Source organism: Brachypodium distachyon, chromosome 5 (assembly GCF_000005505.3).
Source record: "Brachypodium distachyon strain Bd21 chromosome 5, Brachypodium_distachyon_v3.0, whole genome shotgun sequence".
Lineage (NCBI taxonomy): Eukaryota > Viridiplantae > Streptophyta > Magnoliopsida > Poales > Poaceae > Brachypodium > Brachypodium distachyon.
The window spans coordinates 19,467,771-19,474,296 of NC_016135.3; the positions used below are offsets into that span (position 1 = coordinate 19,467,771).

Here is a 6,526-nt window from a genome sequence, read left to right on the forward strand (position 1 = left end):
TGAACAAAAGGAACGTCTCTTTTTCATCAAATAATAATAAACTAAAGAGCTGTTTCATGAGAATTACAAAACACACTCACACAAATACTCCGTAACTCAGTGTTCTCAATCTAAAAGTGCAAAGCGAGATTGAACCGTTTTTGTTCTTTCATTTCAATTAGAGGCCCACTTAGCCTTTTGCTCTGAAACTAACTTGCTCCATAATGAACCAGATAGGAATTTAGCCTCAATGGTCTTACGTGGAACATGTTTAATATAAAGAACATTACACTTGTCTTCTCTAAGCACATAATCACGGGCAACTTGGTAGCCATCCAAGAAAAAAGGACCCTGCATTTGTCCATACTCAGCAGCTATTGAAGGCTTTGGATCTATTTTCATTGCCTCAAGCATGGCAGCATTTCTGAGAATATGAAGTGCCAACTCCAATTGATCTTTCTGACCATAAAATCCGGTAATATCAACAAACCTGAGATGGCAATGAGGTTGTGAAGGAATACTCCTTAGTTGTTGACCGTAACCATAACTTTGATTCACAGAAACCATCCGCCACATCTGAAAGAAAATTTGGAAGAATGTAAGTGCGTTTAGAAATCTTATGACCCCGGACAACATAGAGCGCAACTTAAGGAAAAAAACAGACACATTCATCTGCTATATGTTTGCAGTACTTTCTCGTCACTAGTTTACAGTGATCAATATTTGGCAGCAGTTGATCTCTGCTAGCTATATCTCTATGGCCATTGTCTAATCTATTTTGTAGGTCCAACATCGAACAGAAAGGCCATGTGACTCCACATAACGTTTAGACACTATGGAATATGGATAGTGGGATGCAGCACTAAGTTTAGGCATGATGTGTTGTTCGGACATGTACATTTAGAACATAGACTACCTAATTTGTTCGTAATATCTGAACAACAAGCTTGGCTGAGTAAATCATATGGCTAAACAATGGGGTGTATCCTTCAGAAGATTCTGGGGGGTATTGAATTACAAGATAGCCAATATCAGAGGAAAGGACTTTAGGATGTCTATCTCAACCAACAGCATGCTAAACCTGAGTTCAAAAAGAACAAGAAAAAACAGCATACTAAACCTTGGGCCTTGGGATAGAATGTTGTTTATTCGACTTGCCAAACAGACATCTTTCAGAATAGGAAGCGAAATGCTGTAGGGCAGGATTCATACTAGGTACTCCCTCCGTTTGGGTATATAAGGCTCCTATTGAAATTCGTGCCACACTTTGACCAACGATTATGCAAATTATATTTAGTATATGTATACAAAAGTTATAGCATTAGAAAGAGTTTTTCAATACGAATCCAACAATATATCTTTTGTGCCGAAATAATCTCGTATTGTCAATGCAATTGTTGATCAAAGTTTGACATAAAATTCCGCGTGGGCCTTATAAACCCAAACGGAGGGAGTAGTGAGTGGCTAAAAGATGTGGAGTGGGCCTGAGGATGAAACATGTCTTTGTGTGGAGTCCTTGAAAATATAGACCATTTGATGTTTCAATTTGTGTTGCTCTGGAGCAATGTGTGAAAGGTTTTGGCTCGAGATTGGGTTCCCGACTCAACCACCAACCTCTTTCTCTAGTATAGGATAGGAAGTGACAAATAAAGAAGCTCTATTTGAGTGGAGTGGATGTTCAATGTGAGCTCACTGATAACAAAATAATTTTAGAGCAAAACTTATTGTAGCTCACAAAGTTCAAGTTGATAAGTTGTGGCATGGATTTAGTTAATGACTTCCGTTTGTTGCCTTTATTTCAGTTTCATTTTAGACTATGTGGTTCTTTTTGGGTTATTGTGATCTTGGAGTTAGTTAAAGCTGGCAACACCAACCCTTTTGTATTTCTGTTGAAATCTTGCTTTAATAACAAGCAGGGTAAATGGTGTTCCATCTAGAAGAAAAAAAGTATGGAAATCAGATCTTTATTCTTTGATGGTTGTAAGACGTTCATTGGTCATAAAGCCAAGACCCGGAAAATAGGTTGCTGCTGGATGAAATCATTGGCTTTGTCGATCATGATTTATATGGAATTTCTAATGAAGCAGAAATCACTATTAGACAGGTGTCTAGCACACAAATCCATCTTGCGATCTTACTTCATGAAAACTCTACAGATATTCAGAAGACAGACCAGACTTGATGCAAACGGTGGACGAGTACAGGATATATGATAAGCATGATTTGGATATGGTATAAAACAGTGGTTATATTTAGGGTGTGTTTGGGACAGCTCCACTCCACAACTTCACCAGTGAAGCAGGTGAAGTTGCCCCAAACACCCCCGACTCCATATTTTAGGTGAACTAGAGTAATACAACCCCTTAATTCATTTCACCGGAGTTGAAAACAAGGTGCTTCAACTGCTCCACTTCTTAAGAGAAGATTGCTGGATGGCCACTTTCCTTGACGATGAGATATTCAGGAATAACATTGAAGAATGAAGATAAAGATCATTCTGAGGCTGCTTTAACCAACAATAATCTTATTGGAAGATGTTTTAGCAGGGAGATGAGATGTGCTACTTCTTTTTTAATGACGAAATGATAGATCATTTAAATTGCCCGGGTGCCGGTTATGTATGGAATGTTCTTACTTCTTAGTCCTTGTGGATGGTCTTGGTTCTACTACCATATCCCAAGCCCTCTCTAAAGAAGGAAATCGTTCTCATCTTGCAGAATTTGCAGTTGCATACCATGGATCTTGAAGATATAAGCTGAACAATATGGGTCCATTCTAATGGATTCTGTTATTAAGTTCACTGATCCTGATTAAGACATGTGTGTGCCTTGCTCTTATATTGGGCAGGCCTATAAAATCTAGTTACGAGGGAAAAATTGCGATAGGGGATAAACAAAGTCAAGAACCAGGAGGTGATGAAGGCATAGATTGACAACTGCACATTGGTTATAACACAGTACTTCTCGATCATCATTACTAGCTCAGTACTTGATGATATGGAACCATTTTAAGGTAGCATAGTAATCCACAAGATGGACATAATAGTGCCATATTTAACTCGCGGCAGGTGAAAAACAGTACTCCCTTGGTTCACTTATACTCATAATAGCTCATACATTTTTTTTTCTATTTATACCATAATATAGCTCATAATTCTCTTGGCTCCCGCATCCGACCAATAACTGCCCACACCCATTTATTCTTAAACCAATATGTCGAGATATGTCTTGGTTCAAGAGCACAAATTTATATGAGCTTCATTATGGAATGGAAGGAGTACTCAATTTGCTAAAGATTAATTAGGTCACCGACTTCATGTGCAAAACAATATATCTGAAGACTTGAAATGCCAAACTTACGTGAAATTCCAGCTTTTCCAAGAAAGGAGCAGCAACCAGAAGGCAGGCAAAGTCAAGGGCATCAACCTTCTTCTCCAAAGGCCCAGAAGACAACTCCAGCCTGAGGTGCCTCAGATAAACAAATTTGGGAAGCTTTTCTGGCAATGTAGCCCTCTGAATCATGCCCACACAAAAAACATGATAAGTTAATAAGAAAAATCCACCAGAAACAATATCAATACGAATGCACAAAAAAATGGAAATGTTATGCCACACCTCAACCTCGTGACATTTCAGAGTCAGCATCTCAAGGCGAGGCACAGTACTAGGAAGTTCTGTGAAGATATACTCAAGAGCAGTGCAAGAATCCCACGGCTTCATGGATATCTTTGTTAGAAGCAAAGTTCCAGGAGGTGATAACGGTATCAATGGACCACTGTACTCAAGTGTTATCAGACCAAAGTTTAACTCCATCACTTGAAGCGAGCGGCATTTATGCACTTGCAAATGCTTAAGTGCGTTTGAAGGATGAGATATATGTATTCTTGTAAGCATACTACAGTCAGTAATTCGAAGGAATTCCAGAACATTGCAATTGGACATCAAAAGGTGAAGTCCTCATCGGTAATAGTCATGTCTGCTAAGTGAAGCCTTCTAAGGTTCTGAAAACCCTTGAAACCCACAGGAAGCTGAAGAAAAACTGAACTAAGTTCTACATATTGCAAGTGTGAACTAACACTGCCATCCAGAAGCCGCAAATCAAAGATACATGGCTTTCCTATGCAGCGTGCAGATGAGAAATTGAGAGTGAGGTGCTTCGTCTTTGATGCTACAGCAAAGTTCACCCATCTTTCTATCGGATCTGTATTTCCATTGTTAAATGGAAACCAGACTCTGAAGTTCTCGACCCCTAGGCCACTGTGTTGCTTTAGCACTGCATCAACTCTCTCAATGAACTCTTGTTTCATTAGATTACGACTATCAGCTGTGATAGGTCCACCAAGATGATGACTTGACAACATTGATGTAAAACTAAATTCTAGATTTGAGTGGCAACACCAATGATATTTCCACTGCTGGGATAGTATGCTCGTCCGTACGGCTTCTTTTAGCGGTAATTTTGACATGATACTGCAGAGAATATCCTACAGCAAAGACATGTGGCGCTATAGATTATTGAATAAAAACAACAATAGTGAGCTAATTGCACCATGTTATGTGGTACCAGATCATTTGGAGGAAGGAGAAGGGTGCAAGGCATCCCGATACAAGATTCTAATTACATGTGAGTCCAATCGAAAAATCCATACCGTTGGCATATTGCTCAGCTGAAGCCCTGATCTCTTCTTTTTCGCCGTTGTTCCATGCATGTGTTTTTCTGAATTCAGACTTCTCTTTCCCATTCAACTAGCTTAACTAACCTCTGTCTGCAAGAGAAGTTGCTACAAACATTTCAGAGTCGGCCATCAAAACATCACCTGCCATTTCTTTCATTTGAAAAAAAAAACTGGAATTATTACTTTCTGATAAGTGAATTATGAAATGGGAGTAGTTGAGATAGGAAACATGGGATTTTCCTGGGTGGAAAAGGATGTGACTTTTCTTGGTAGCTTCATATTTAAAATCTACACCCTCCGATCCTAAATTCTTGTCGTTGATTTAGTTAAAATTTGTTGAACTAAAACAACGGCAAGAATTTAGGACCAGAGGGAGTTTTATATACTAAAAGTACATGACGGGCTAACCAGAAAGACGCTAGAAAATCTCACAAAAAAAACATCTGGGCTATGGATGGCACCCAACGGGTTCGGGGCCAGGGCCGGCCATACCAGACCCGGACCCGGCCACACGATCCGTGACCCGAACCCGGGTCTAAAAATTTACCAGACCCGGCCCTGATATGGGTCTCAAGGACCCACAGGTTTACCCGACCCGCATCAACTCAGTGATAATAAACAGTACTCCCTCCATCCACAAATAAGTGTATATATGGAATTTCAATACAAATTATAAAGTAAGGTAAAAAATGCATTGGGAATATATGCCAACCACCATCTCTCTCCTTTTTAATTCTTTTACCTCCAATGAGCCAAGTGAATGGAAAAATATTATTGGGTTTGATTTCCAAGTGATGAGAGAGAACATTTTTTTACTCTAGAGTGCTTTGAAAAGAGAGCTTGGAAATAGAAATAGTCATGGTATTGCCTACTCATGTTATTCATCATTATCCGAACTTGTTCCTTTTCAGGGGGGGAGATCAATCACTTGGGCAGCTTTGGCCTTCCAACGGGCCAGGAAATTGGTCACAATCATAAAAGACCTGAACCGGAGGTGCTTGAGGTGCAGTAGAAGGAAGTACACTCTTTTGTGGACAAATTTTGAAGCTAAACGTACACTTATTTGTGGACGGAGGGAGTATATTTCATTCTCACCCTACAGCAAAACAGGAAACAATAATAAAATTGAAGAAAGCAAGCTGCAGCCTGCAAGCATCAGGTGATATTAGAAGTTCACTACTCCCTCCGATCCATATTAGTTGTCTCAAATTTTCCAAAATATGGATGTATCTATGCCTAAAGTGTGTCTAGATACATGTAATATTTCAACAATTAATATGGATCGGAGGGAGTATGAAATTTAAAATTGAAAAAAAGCAAGCTGCAAGCATCAGGTGCTCATGGAAGTAGCAAATCACATAAAGCACACACACTAGTAGTTCATCCATTAAATAAATGTTCAGAATAGCCATCATGGGCACACAGCGCAGCACACAGGCACACAAAGGGGCAGTAGCAGTTGTATGGGCACCTGATGGGTGCAGCCCAGCTCGAAGCCACACGCGAGGACGTCGTTAGGGGGAGCGGATGGGGGCTTGGGGAAGGGGAGCAGGCGGCTCGGGCTGGAGGAGACGGCGCCTGGCCGCCGGCAGTTGGTTGGCGGGCTGGCGGCGGACGTGTGGGGAGAGGCGAGAGCGAGACCGCGAGAGGGAGAGCAGAGAACTAGGGACAGATAAGGAAAAATAATCATACGGCTCGGGATAAACGGGCCTGGCCCGGCTGCGGTCCGGTGAAGCTCGTCATTGGAGGGGCCGAGCCGGACCGGCTCAAATGGCAGCCTCATGGTCCAGGAGCGGTACAGAGCCCGGTCACTCGGACCCGTTAATGCCAGCCAGGGCCTGAGGAAAGCCCAGCTCCGCATAAGGCCCACCT

The 6,526-nt window shown here is 41.1% G+C and overlaps 1 non-coding gene across 1 annotated transcript; it reads right to left on the bottom strand.

Moving 5' to 3' along the window:
* On the bottom strand, positions 1-6,326 carry LOC100823736. The gene is made up of 6 exons (XR_002960949.1): positions 6,126-6,326; positions 5,527-5,750; positions 4,628-4,744; positions 3,594-4,462; positions 3,339-3,491; positions 1-555 (listed from the first exon to the last, which is right to left on the bottom strand). It is a non-coding gene; the product is annotated as an F-box/FBD/LRR-repeat protein At1g13570 (transcript).
* Positions 6,327-6,526: the final 200 nt, after the last annotated feature.